Source organism: Monodon monoceros, unplaced genomic scaffold (genome assembly GCF_005190385.1).
Source record: "Monodon monoceros isolate NGI ecotype Baffin Bay Population unplaced genomic scaffold, NGI_Narwhal_1 Super_Scaffold_13, whole genome shotgun sequence".
Taxonomy (NCBI): Eukaryota; Metazoa; Chordata; class Mammalia; order Artiodactyla; family Monodontidae; genus Monodon; species Monodon monoceros.
In genome coordinates this window covers 14,057,908-14,072,221 of record NW_021703769.1, presented here as the reverse complement: position 1 = coordinate 14,072,221, position 14,314 = coordinate 14,057,908, and the positions used below count along the sequence as shown (strand labels likewise).

The 14,314-nt window shown below is 42.1% G+C and overlaps 1 long non-coding RNA gene across 1 annotated transcript; it reads left to right on the top strand.

Annotated features, from left to right (window-relative positions):
* The first annotated feature begins 5,024 nt into the window (after positions 1 to 5,024).
* Positions 5,025 to 7,327, top strand: LOC114893742. Its single transcript, XR_003793003.1, has 2 exons — positions 5,025 to 5,119; positions 6,718 to 7,327. It is a non-coding gene; the product is annotated as an uncharacterized LOC114893742 (long non-coding RNA).
* The last annotated feature ends 6,987 nt before the right edge of the window (positions 7,328 to 14,314 follow it).

Below are 14,314 nucleotides of genomic sequence, written 5' to 3'. Positions count from 1 at the left end.
CTTCTACTATTTTCATTTTATGCAGTAACATTGGTTATATGCTTAAAAACTTAAGACTTTTCTGTAGCAGATAAAACAAATAGAGGTCAATATGCTAGCAAGAAAAATCTGATATTGGATTTTCATACTTAGACTTTATACTAGATTTTTATACCTAAATTCACAACACATGTTCAACTGATCATCCCACAAGCCTACAGTATTGTCAGCTCCTATCAGACCAGGGTATTTAATTCCATCAATTGTGTGTTTCCAACAACAAATACACTCTCATGGTCTTCACTTAGCACATATTATGTCCTTAGCTCTACTCAGAACCTAGATATCCTTCAGAGTAATGCTACTATTCCACTGTTAAAAAAAAATCTCAACACTTTAAGTTCCATTTGTGGTAAAATCGCCAAGTAAATACTGTCTGTATAATATGTTCTAACACTATTTCCACAGCTACGTTACTTTCTCTCTATTTCTGCGAACAAGCTTGACTTTCATTGCTTTTGGCAGTTTTTCCACTTTTTTTTAAAGCTTGGGATTTCAGCTGCCTTGAACCTATAAGAAAAATGGAATTGACATTAAATTTTTTTTCCTTGTGGCCTTTGGATAATTTGCAGGGGGAAAAAAAGGGCGATGCTGACTACATTTGCATCTGCATATTGGGAATTCACTCTTTCCTTCTAAAAAACACTTTTTTCACGTGGCTCCTGGGAAACCCCTGACTCCTGATTCTCCCTCTACCATAGTGGGTGCTCCTTCTTGGTCTCTTTTGCTAGAGCCCTATGTCTCCGTGACCTCCAAATGTAATGCTCAAGGGTGCAATCCCTGACCTCTTCTCTTACCTACTGTCTTACTCAGAGTAGAATTCAGTCTTACCAGGCCTATAAAGCTTTGCCTCTAGCTAACTCTCTGACTTCATCTGCTTTCTCCTCACTGAACCCCCTCCGGTCCCACCAACTTCCCTGCTGTTCTCTGACTACACCAGGCACGCTCCTGTCTCACAGGCTTGGCATCTGCTGTTCCTTGATCTGGAATCTCTCAGATAACCCGTCACTCACTCCATCCCTTCATTCAAGACTCCATTCTACTCTCCTGTTCAAATGTCCACCTCCTCAAAGGGGCCTTCCCTGACTTCCTTTTGAAAAAGGACTCCCTGTCGGTCTCCATCCCCTTCATCTGACTTTAATTTATCAGAGTACCAATTACTACCAGACATGTTACATATGGATCTGCTATTTGGATCTACTGACAGGAGCAGAGACTTTGCTTTTGTATCTCCTGTGACTTAGCACATGACTGGTGCATAGGTGGTGCTTCGTAAATATTTATTGAATAAAATGATCCATCAACAAATGCATATTTACAGAACATTTGGCACAGGAGGGAACGAAAAGGATGGCCATTATTGAACAGAGAGAAAAACAGAGAAATAAAGGTCTAGGATGAGGAAGGCAGCAACTGGATTCTACAAAAATCAAGCGAATCTCTCTCTATAAAAGTCAAACAGAAAACAAAGAGCATTTATATATGAGTAGTCATCTGCCTTTAGTCACTCCTAAAAGTCTGGAGCCTCTAAAAGAGATTCCTAAAACCCATTTCAAAGATACTACCCCCTGAACTGGCCACTTTGAATCCAGTTTCCCTTGGCTGCCTTCCAGGTGACCTCATTAACTCACCTGGGTGGCTCTCACTTGGGAGTTGTCCCTTTAATGTCCACGGTTCTTCTTGTTCCAACTTGAGTATCAGCTCAGGTTTGGAAACACAGTGACCTGTTGTGGGAAACGACATGGGACTTGGCAAAGTTGCTTAGGAGTCAAGCCCTTTGAAGAATCAGAAGGGAGAAGCTTTAGGAGCTGTAGAATGATGGGGACCCTTTCACTAGGGAGGTGAGAATACAATATCCTTTCAAGTTCCCTAAAAGGTTTTTGAATCCAAAATCTCAAACCCAAAATGCATGATGCGCTACAGTGACTTGGTTCCTAAGACAGGAAATGCATGCTGTCGGGAGCTGCACGGGAAGCTGGGCTTACCCAGGGACACCAGGTGCCCGTAGTTCTCCAGCATCACATCCCTGTACAGGAGCCTCTGAGCACGGTCCAGCAACTGCCACTCCTTCTGGGTGAAGTCCACTGATACATCCTCGAACAACACGGATCCCTGTAATAGCCCAAGGCTGCTCAGTCTGCAGTGCTCAAGACCAGATGGCACGGGAAATATGTAGGGGGTACTGATCCTACCGTATTCACTGTAAAGAGTTGCCCAGAAAATGTTATAAAGGTCGTCTACCACATACCTTCCATCATGTTATACAGGCAGACCCCAGAGATATTGCAGGTTTGGTTCCAGACTACTGCAATCGAGTCACACGAATTTTGGGGGGTTTCTCAGTGCATATAAACATTATATTTATGCTATTTACTAAGCGTGCAATAGCATTATATCTAAAAAAGCAATGTACATGCCTTAATTTAAAAACAGTTTATTGCTAAAAAAATGCTAACAATCAAGCCTTCAGCAAGTTGTAATCTTTTTGCTGGTGGAGGGTCTAGCCGTGATGTTGGTGGCTGATCAGGGTGGTGGCTGCTGAGAGCTGAGGTGACCATGGCAATTTCTTAAAATAAGACAACAATGAATTTTGCCACATTGATTGATTCTTCCTTTCACGAACGATTTCTCTTTAGCATGCAATGTTGTTTGATAGTATTTTACCCAGAGTAGGACTTGTTTCAAAATCGGAGTCAATCCTCTTAAACCCTGCCACTGCTTTATCAACTAAGTATGTGTAATATTCTAAATCCTTTGTTGTCATTTCAACAATCTTTGCAGCATCTTTCCCAGGAGTAGATTCCATCTCAAGGAACCACTTTCTTTGCTCATCCAAAAGACGCAACTCCTCATCTGCTAAAGTTTTATCATGAGATGGCAGCAATTCAATCACAGCTTCAGGCACCACTTCTAATTTTAATCCTATTGCTATTTCCACCACCCCTGAAGTTACTTCCTCCACTGAAGTCTTGAACCCCTCAAAACCATCCTTGGGGGTTGGAATCAACTTCTTCCAAACTCTTGTTAATGTTGATATGTTGACTTCTTCCCATGAATCACAGATGTTCTTCATGGCATCTAGAATGGCAAATGCTTTCCAAAAGGTTTTCAATTTATTTTGCACAGATCCATCAGAGGAATACCTATCTACAGCAGCTATCACCTTATTTTTTAAAATTAATTAATTAATTTATTTATTTTTGGCTGCTTTGGGTCTTTGTTGTGCGGGTTTTCTCTAGTTGTGGCGAGCGGGGACTACTCTTTCATTGTGGTGACAGTCTTCTCATTGCGGTGGCTTCTCTTGTTGCAGAGCACGGGCTGTAGGCACGCAGGCTTCAGTAGTTGTGGCTCACGGGCTCTAGAGTGCAGGCTCAGTAGTTGTGGTGCACGGGATTAGTTGCTCTGCGACATGTGGGATCTTCCTGGACCAGGGCTTGAACCAATCCCCTGCATTGGCAGGCGGATTCTTAACCACTGCACCACCAGGGAAGCCCAGCTATCACTTATGAAGTGTACTTCTTAAAGAAATTACTCCTTGCTCCATGAGCTGCACAATGCATGTTGTGTTAGCAGGCATGAGAACAACATTAATCTCATTGTCCAGCTCCATCATAGCTCCTGGGTGACCAGGTGCATTGTCAATGAGCAGTAATATTTTGAAAGGAATCTTCTTTTTTTGGGGGGGGCAGTGGGTCTCAACAGTGGGATTAAAATATTCAGGAAACCATGTTATAAACAGATGTGCTGGCATCCAGGCTTTGTTGTTCCATTCACAGAGCCCAGGCAGAGTAGACTGAGCATAATTCTTAAGGGTCCTAGGATTTTCAGAATGGTAAGTGAGCACTGGCTTCAACTTCAAGTCACCAGCTGCATTAGCCACTAACAAGAGAGTCAGCCTGTCCTTTGAAGCCAGGCATTGACTTCTCCTCTCTAGCTATGAAAGTCCTAGATAGGAGCTTCCTGACCTCTCTCAGCTTTCATAATATTGAAGAGAGTTAGGGTCTTTCTCTAGATTAGTCTTTGGCTTAAGGAAATGTTGTGGCTGCTTTGATCTTCTACCCAGACCACTAAAACTTTCTCCGTGTCAGCAATAAGACTGTTTCGCTTTCTTATCATTTGCGTGTTCATCACTGAAGTAGCACTTTTAATTTCCTTCAAGAACTTTTCCTTTGCATTCACAACTTGGCTAACTGTTTGGCACAAAAGGCCTAGCTTTCAGCCTGTCTCAACTTTCAACATGCCTCCCTTGCTAAGCTTAATCATTTCTAGCTTTTGATTTTAAATGAGAAACTGTTCCTTTCACTTGAACACTTAGAAACCATCGTAGGGCTATTAAGTGGCCTAATTTCAATAGTGTTGTATCTCAGGGGATAGGGGGGTCTAAGGAGAGGGAAAGAGATGGGGGAAGAGCTGGTCAGTGGAGCAGTCAGAACACAAAAAACATTTACAGATTAAGTTTGCCGTCTTATATGGGCAAAGTTCATGGTGCCCCAAAACAATTATAATGGTAACATCAAAGATCACTGATCACAGATCACCCTAACAAATACAATAATAATGAAAAAGTTTGAAATATTACAAGAATTGCCAAAATGTGACACAGAGACACGAAGTGAGCAAATTCTGTTGTAAAAGTGGCACCAACAGGCGCAGTGGTTGAGAGTCCGTCTGTCGATGCAGGGGACACGGGTTCGTGCCCCGGTCCACGAAGATCCCACATGCCGCGGAGCAGCTAGGCCCGTGAGCCATGGCCGCTGAGCCTGAGCATCCGGAGCCTGTGCTCCGCAACGCGAGAGGCCACAACAGTGAGAGGCCCGTGTACTGCAAAAAAAAAAAAAAAAAAAGGCACCAATAGACTTGCCTGATGCAGGGTTGCCACAAACCTTCAATTTGTAAAAAAAATGCAGTATCTGTAAAACTCAATAAAGCAAAGTACAATAAAATGAAGCCTGCCTGTATTTTGCTGGAGAAAGAGAAATCATACCAGAAATACTCTGCCTCTATCTTTAGTTGGTGATTCATAAAACAATTTGAGTTCCTCTACAGGCCTACAATTGTCCTAGCCATAGAGGATGCTAAGGTAAGACACTTGTCCTGTTTTTTTTTTTTTAATTTATTTTATTGATTTACAATGTTGTGCTAATTTCTACTGTGCAGCACAGTGATTCGGTTATGCATATATCTACATACTTTTTCATTCTTTTCTATTATGGTTTATCACAGGATATTGAACATACTTCCCTGTTCTATACAGTAGGACCTTGTTGTTTATCCATCCTATATATTAATAGTTTGCATCTGCCAGCCCCAAACTCCCAATCCGTCCCTCCCCACCTCCCCCTCGGCAACCACAAGTCTGTTCTCTATGTCTATGGGTCTGTTTCTGTTTTGCAGATAAGTTCATTTCTGTCATATTTTAGATTCCACATATAAGTGATATCACATGGTTATTTGTCTTTCTCTTTCTGACTTAGTTCATTTAGTATGATGATCTCTAGGTCCATCCATGTTGATGCAAATGGCGTTATTTCATTCTTTTTTACGGCTGAGTAGGATTCCATTGTGTATGTGTGACACTGGTCCTGTCTTTAAGGAGTTTACAGAATGATGGGACTTTCTACATAAACACAGACATGCAGTAATAAATTACAGGAACGATGAAAAAATGTGTGTACGAGGTAGAGTGAGGTCACAAAGGGAGAGGGGGGTTAAATCTCAGTTTTTTCAGGGTATGCTTCATGGAGGAGAAAAAGATTTGATTGCACAACCTAACCTCCTCTGCCTCCAAAACTACAGCAGTGAGAGTCATAAAAACACCAATATACTTCTCAGAGCAGAGGAAGTTTCTGGAAGATATAGAGTAGGAGGCAGATACTGGAGGCATTGTGCTTGCCCCTTAATGCAAACACAGAACACGCAAAAGTCTCAAGTTCTGTTCAGAGCTCGGAGAGACCTCCCAGCTCAGCAGCAGCTGCAGCTGGAAGCCGAGATGGGCTCTGGGCTGAAGAACAGTGAACATGAGTCACGGAAGGGCTGCCACACTCCTGACCCCCAGGAGGGGTGGGCTGAGGGTTAACACTCAGGAGAACGTTCCCTGTAAAAAGCAAGGAACTTCAACAAGGACTTGCTGTATAGCACAGGGAACTCTACTCAACACTGTAATAACCTATATGGGACAAGAATCTGAAAAAGAATAGATACGTGTACATGTATAACTAAATCACTTTGCTGTACACCTGAAACTAACACAACATCGTTAGTCAGCTCTACTCCAGTATAAAATAAAATTAAAAAAATAAGCAAGGAACTGCCTCTAGGTGTCTGCGTGAACTTTGCATCCAAAGAGAGGAGCAGGGTACTGTGCTTAGTCCCCTGATTCGGTCACAGCTTTTGTTTTAAGGCAACTCTGGGGAAACAGACTATCATGCTCTGCTATCAGGTAAGGCACTACCCCCTTTGGCGGGCGGAAGGGGGTCCCCTCAAGCTTTGTCCCTCTCTGGAGAGCCTAAGTGAAGCCTGTTCTGTACACAGAACCCAATAATCCGTATAAGAGGCCCCAAGTCAGTCCTTTCGTTCAAAGGAAAATCTTGCCCAGGAAACAGACCTCTGCCTTGCCGAGCATCACACATCAGCCACCCACATTGATCTAATGAGGTCTTTACCTTCCTCTTCATACAGAAGACAGCAAAGGGTCCAGGTGCTGGAGGGAAAACAACGATCTGAGAAAGCAGCATCAGGAATAACAGATTTGAAGACTGCTAAACAAATTTAATGCCAGTAAAAAGCAGCAGCCTGAAAGATAAGTACCAAGACCAAAAGACTGAAGACTATGAAAACAAATGTAAGTAAAGATACTGAAGAGAATAATTTTTAAGTATTCCCATTGGTGTCTGCAAATCATATACGACAGTCTTATTTCCCTAAAAGGAGAAAAGTTGGCTATGAACACAGAAAAAGGATACAGATATTAAATATTCTTTTGCTGACTTAGGACAACAACAAAAAACCCAAAAACTCTTAAGACTTGAAAACAAAATGACCCAAATGACAAAAATGAGCAAATCTCTCAATGCACAGAATAAAAACATGGAAAAATGGAAATGATGAAAGTAAAGGAGGACAGAGGGCCGACTGGGGAGAGGCACTGACCGTCTCAATTTCTGGGTGGCAGGAACAAAGAGAGTGGAGGGAAGGAAATAATCACAGAAAGAACCGAAAATGTCCCAGAGCAAGTCAGTCTTCATCTCCATAGGATCCATCCAATTACCAAGCAGGCACTCTGAAAAAAGACAGGCAGCCAGACACACTGCCTGCGGAAATACCTGAAGCCCAAGGATAATGAAAAACTCGCAAGAAGAAAAAATAAAACCGGTTACTACAAAGGAATGAGAATCAAGCTGCCACATGACTTCTCAGTCTCCCCAAATACTAGGAGATAACGCAGATCATCCATAATCTTCTGAAGGAAAGGGATTTCAACCCCAAATTCTATAACCAGTCGATCATTCATGGAGTGGGGCAGAATAAAGGCCCTTTCGGATACCCAGACTCAGAAGGCGTATAACCACATAGTGATTCTGTAGACCGCTCCAGAGGCCTCTATCAAGACTCAGCAGAATCTGGGAAAGAATGCATGCCATACGGAACTCGTGGTGGACAGACAGAGCTACAGGAACTGGTTCTTGGTACAGCCAGAGAGGGTGGGTGACTTATAGACTATGAAAGGGAAGCGTGCGTGGAGCTAAGATTTACTTTATTTTATATGTCCTATGTCTTATCTGGCAACCCTAGGCCTAAGAGATCTCCCATTCCGAGATCTTGGGCTGGTTGGAACACAAGCAGATGACTTACTCCCAACAAAGGGTGGAAAGTTTGCAGTGGACTTGGACTCCAGGTCTCCATCTGGCCAAATTTCTAATGATGTATCCTTAGAATGACTGCAGTTACAAGCTCTTGAGAAGTTATTTACTTTTACTTCAGTGAAAAGGGGATAATAAAAGTGCCTACCTCCTAATGCTGTTGTCAGAATTACATGAGCTAATCCAGGTAAGGAATTTAAGAGTGACTGGAGCATAATAAGCAGCCCTAAATTGTAGATAATATTGTAACTGACTATTATAATTCTGTCATTTTATCTTCAAACTTGGGACAGCAAAAATAAGCGGGAAATGTATATTAGAATTGAAATAATTATTGTTTAAGTAGCTAGAAGATGTGATACGATTGTTAACAAAGAATTCTAAGAATACATAATTATTATGTAAAGAGAAAATGAAATAAAGAATATTTAGTGCATTTCCACAAAGCCCGAGGTAAGGGAGGAGTGTATCTTATTTGCATGAAACTACAGATGAAAATGTTCTTGCTGTTGGTAGAAAAATGTGTTCACATATGTGTTAAACACATCAAAGGTAATAATGGAATAAAAATAAAATGTAGACCTTCAAAACCAGTAGAAGAAGAAAGAAGAAAGTAAAATAAAACAGGAAAACGTTGGGAAATGAAAAGATGAGGAAGGACAATTGACAAGAAAGTTATTAAAAACGCAAAGCAACTCTTAGATGTCACTGAAAAATACTGAGTAATAAGTAAACAACTCACCTGGGCTGTGTTCATTTTCTCCTGCTCCTGGAAAGGTTTAGAGAACTGTGAAGGCAGAGCTGAAGGAAAGGGAGAGAGCAAAGAAATTGTGAGAAATATGATCAACCTTGAAGGTCCTTATAGCAACTTGCCTAGAAATCCCCCATGTATTAGCTGACAGTCACATGGCGGGAGATTGTCTCTGACCCTTCAGAAGGGGCAGGCATGCTGAGGGGACTCTTGCAACCCTGGTATAACCAGGGGGAGCTAAAAGAAGCAGGCTTTTCATTGTGGAGAGTAAATATTTTTTCCTTATTGGTTTCTTACAATTTATAGCCTTCTTTGATTTAATAGCAGACAAATATAAAATAAGGTAAAATCCAACTAAGAAAGACCTGGTTAAACCCAGATAGCATAGCAAGGATGCCATGCTGTGCTTTTGGTTATTATTAAACCTGTTACATTTCTGAAGTTTTTGATGTCTGGGATTTACATTAAAATAATCCAGTAGAGGGCTTCCCTGGTGGCATACTGGTTAAGAATCCACCTGCCAAGACAGGGGACATGGGTTCGCGCCCTGGTCCGGGAAGATCCCACCTGCCGCGGAGCAGCTAAGCCTGTGCACCACAACTACCGAGCCTGCACTCTAGAGCCTGCGTGCCACAACTACTGAGCCCGCGCGCCTAGAGCCTGTGCTCCGCAACGAGAGAAGCCACTGCAATGAGAAGCCCACGCACCGCAATGAAGAGTAGCCCCCGCTCACCGCAACTAGAGAAAGCCAGTGCGCAGGGACGAAGACCCAACGCAGCTAAAAAAATTAAATTAATTAATTAATTAAAAAATAATAATAATCCAGTAGAAGAAGGTGGAGGGGGAAAGTGTATGCACATGTGCGTACGTGCGTGCATGTTGGTAGCAGGGAGGATATATATGTTAATAATTGCTGAAGCTGTGACAAGTATATACAGTCATATTATTTTCTTTACTGTTGTATGTTTTGAATAGTTCCATTTTAAAATGTGTATAAAATGATGCAACAACCAAAACCTGATAGAAATTCTACTGATATTTTTAACTCCGTGAAGTTAAAGAATTAATAGGAACTTCTGACAACAGGGATAGGGGTGCTTTAACAAGTCTATTTTTTTTAAAAGGGATTTATTCTCCTTTGGTCCCAGTGTCTTCAAAGGATGTTTTACTAAGACACTTGTTTTGACTTAACTGAGATGCGGTGGGCAGAACAGTGGCTGGGGAGGCAGGGGCCCTGGATGCGCCTTTTGGTTCCACCACTTACGAATAATACAAAGCTAGATTATAAGAATGTGGGTATAATAACATTAGTGATACCAACAATACTCGCATAGTGCTAACTATGTAACAGACATTGTTCTAAGTCCTTTACATATATTACCTCATTTATTCCTTAAATGGAGCAAGATGAGGAATTTGGGAATAACATCTACACACCAGTGTATATAAAACAGATAAACAACAAGGACTTACTGTATAGCACAGGGAACTATACTCAATATTTTATAATAACCTATATGGGAAAAGAATTTGAAAAAGAATATATATATGCATAACTGAATCACTCTGTTGTACACCTGAAACTAACACAACACTGTAAATCAACTATACTTCAATAAAAAAATATATATATAATAGAAAAACCCAAAAAAACCCAAAACAAAAAATAAAGCAGAAATTAAAAATTTAACACACACCTACAAAATTCCAAGTCCATTTGTGTAAGCAATTTTCCCCAAACCTTCAAGAAAAACAATAATCTACAGAATACATGCCAGAAACAGAAAAATAAACTTCCCCAATGCAATCTGTATGGCTCCTGTACTCTTGAGGCCAATGTCAGTTTAGGATAAGTGGAGAAAAACTTAGCCACTTGTTTCCCCGTATAAACTTAGATGCAAAAATCCTAACAAGGATTAACAAACTAAATAAAGCAATTCAATTAAAAAAGTTTTTTAAAGAGCAAGAGGTAGGTACTATTATCCCATTTTATAGATGAGGAAATTGAGAAGTTAAAGTAATGCTGTAGAGCTGGGCTTTGAACCCTGGCGGTGTGGCTCCAGAAACCCTGTATTTAACCCCACGCTAATTACTTCCTTAGGCCCCCAATTGAGGCAGGATTACAGAACTCCTGAAAACTCTTCCTGTACCCGGATAAAGTCAGGGATTGGGGGGGGGCATATCTCTAAATTCATGTGATGATGGGCGTGGCTTGAGGGCTGTGCAAAATCCCGGAAGAGGGGCTGGAGAATTAAGGGCATCTGGGAGGAGTTTCTGGGAGTAGTGGAGAGAGTGCCTCCCTAGCCCTCCTCCCAGACGTGTCCTCATCAACCGTCCTCAGAATTTCCTCTTCCTGAGAAGCCTGCCTCCTGCCCACCACCCTCAGCCCAATTCCCCCTCCCTTTGAAAAGTTGGCCCACACCTCACGGACCAATGGTTCTCCACAACCTCTGGTGTGGTGGTGTTACTCAGGGCAGAAGGATCAGGAATTGCTTCCAAGCAAGCAAACAGAGAACCTGCTTGTTTCTGGGATCTCTGCCCTGCAGCTGTGGTGAGCGTGTCCAGGTAGCATGAGGATCTCCCTGGTAACAGTCCTACTCCTGGTAACCCCTCCTTCTTTCCTCACAAGAGCTGTATGATCCAGGGAAAACTTGTAGCTGGCTGGGGCGGGGGGAGGGTAAATTCAAACAACTGGAATCTTCAGCCCCAGTCCCAACTCTCTCTTGCAATGAATTCCCCATCCTCTACAACAGAAGTTCTCAGAGTGGTCCCCAACCAGCAGCATCAGTGTCACCTGGGAACTTGATAGAAATGCAAATTCTTGGGCCCCTCCCCAAACCTCCTGAACCAGAAACTCTGGGGGTGAGGCCCAACATAGCTATTGGGTTTTAACAAGCCCTTCAGCTGTTTCTGATACATACTTTTTTGAGAACCACTCCCAGAAAATCTCCAGAGCTTCTGGAGAAGACTCAGTCCCTGTACACTCCAGGTCCTTCCCTGTGGCTCTTAGGGACATGCCACTCTGCTTAGTCCTGTGAAGGATGTGCTGCTAGACAAAACCCAGCATGGGATTTGGAAATAAAACTGTTTGAGGTTTGTAATCCCAGCTCCTTCAATTACTGGCCTGGAGACTTCCCCTCCAGAGTCTTGGTTTTCTTGTCAGTTAAAATGGGATGGGTAATACTGACTTTCCAGGGGGTCTTTGAGAACCAATAACGATCTTAAGGAAAACAACAGTGATAAAGGCAATTAACATTTCCCGGGTGCTTAGTGAATGCCAGGACCGCTGCTGAGTGTTTACAGGTTATCTTAATTCAATCCTCAAAACGACTTTGAGACAGGTTTTTAGAATAACTTCCTTTGGCAGATGGGGAAACTGAGACTTAGAGGCTCATCATTTTGTCCATGGAGACTCAGTGGCCAGGCTAGAATTTGAACTTGTCTTAGTTCAAATTCAGGCTCTTAAATCAGCCTGCACATAATAAATGTTATCAGAATTTATTCTCACCCCCGCCGGTGTCCTGGATTTGACTCGATAATGAATGGTTGGCCAGGGCACATGCAAATTCGAGGAGCTTCTGGAAACAGCTCGTTACCATTAGGATGCTTTTTCTCAGCGCACTTCATTCTGACCTAGTAACCCGCGCTTCTCCCTTAGCCTCTTCGTGGAACCTATAGGTCCGTAGCCAAGCTGCTCTGTCTCTTGGCTTTCTTTAGCGGCAAATGCAGACCAGACTCAGGAACAAGTGCTATATAGGGTCTCAGCCTGCGTGGGATTCGCGCAAGTTTTTGCTTCCACCAGGTGTGGGCATAAAACCTACCCCAAGCTCAGCAAAACCCCCCTCCAAACTAGGTTCTCACCTGTAGCGCACATCCTTCGTGCAGGACCCCTCACTGAGCAATGCGTAGACCCGAAGGCTCCGGAATTACCTGCCGCGCGAAGCTGGAGACCAGGGAGCGGGCGAACAATGAGGAGAACTGCACATGCGCAGAAGGAGCCGTGAGGGGCCAGTTCCCTGCGCTCTCCTCCCGGTAATCCTTCAAATTCGGGACTCCGTTTCCCATAAGTCTCAGCGTCCCCTTCCTTAGAGAATGTCAGAAGAGTTCCTGCTTTACTTGGTGAGTTGGATAATTTGTCCACCTCCACTCAAAACTGGATTTCAAAAGTAATACACCGAAACTGTGGCTAAAACGGCAGATACACATAAATCTAACGAAGATTTGATCAAAGGAGAGTACTCATAATCTCCTCTCCCAGAAATGACCATGTTAGGTGATACCTTTATTAAAATAGGACCCTAAAAGTGGTGTGTTATTTTGACCTTGTCATTAAACAAGTGGTTAATAATTTTCTTATTCTTTTTGCATTTTTATTTTGAAAATTTTCAAACTTAACAGAAAAGTTGCAGGAATGATTCATTACGAATGAACACCTGTAAAATGTTTACTTAGCACCAATTGTTATTATTTTGCCACATTTGCATTCTCTCAATTCCTCTCTCTCATCTTCCTCACCATTTGAGAGTAAGTTCAAACACGAACTGTCACCCCTAAAATTAGCATATGTTTTCTAAGAGTAGAACATCCTTTTACATAACCACCACAAATCAAATTCAAGAAAGTGAACACTGATATACTATTATTATCAAATATGTAGACCATATTCAAATTTCACCCGTTGTACCAATAATGTCCTCTATAACTTTTTTTTTTCTCATCTAGCAACTGATTCAGAGTCCTTACATCCAGTTGTCATGTCATTTAGACCTCTTTCGTCTAGTTCCTCAGCCTTTTTTGTCTTTTATGATATTGGTAACTTTGAAGAGGACAGACTTGTTTTGAAGTGTTCCTTCATTTGGATTTGTCTGACTGTTTCCCCACGATTAAATTCAGGTTATACATTTCTTGGCATAACATAATGGATGTTATGTTCTTCTCAGTAAATTACACCAGGTGAGTTTCACACACATGATGTCAGTTTGTCCCACTTTTGGTAATATTAACTTTGATTCCGTGATTAAGATGATGTGCAGGTCAACGTACTTTTATATCAATTGTTTCTCTTATGCCAATAGTAGTAATAGGAAATAAGTTCCAGTCACAGTAGCAGTCAGTATCTAGGATTAGGTTAACAAGAATTGGGCAGAACTTACACAAAAGAAACTATTACACTCTACTGTGTGACATTAAAATGTGAACGGAGACATGTACTGTCTTCCTAGATAGGAAGACAACATTCTTTAACAAAATTCCAATCAAAATCTCAATAAGTTGAGTGATGTGGTTTCTTCCTTTAATTTTATTTTACTTTACAGAACACATCTAAATTTCATCTGGAAGAACAGAAAAACAAAAAAACCTAGGAAAAAAGCCAGGACTTAAAAAAAATCAGAATACCTGTATTTCATGAATAATATTAACGTAATATTCAAAAAGCTGCCTCTGGGCTTCCCTGGTGGCGCAGTGGTTGAGAGTCCGCCTGCCGATGCAGGGAACACGGGTTCGTGCCCCGGTCCAGGAAGATCCCACATGCCACGGAGCGGCTGGGCCCATAAGCCATGGCCGCTGAGCCTGCGCGTCCGGAGCCTGTGCTCCGCAACAGGAGAGGCCACAGCAGTGAGAGGCCCGCGTACCGCAAAAAAAAAAAAAGGATTTTAAGGTGGAA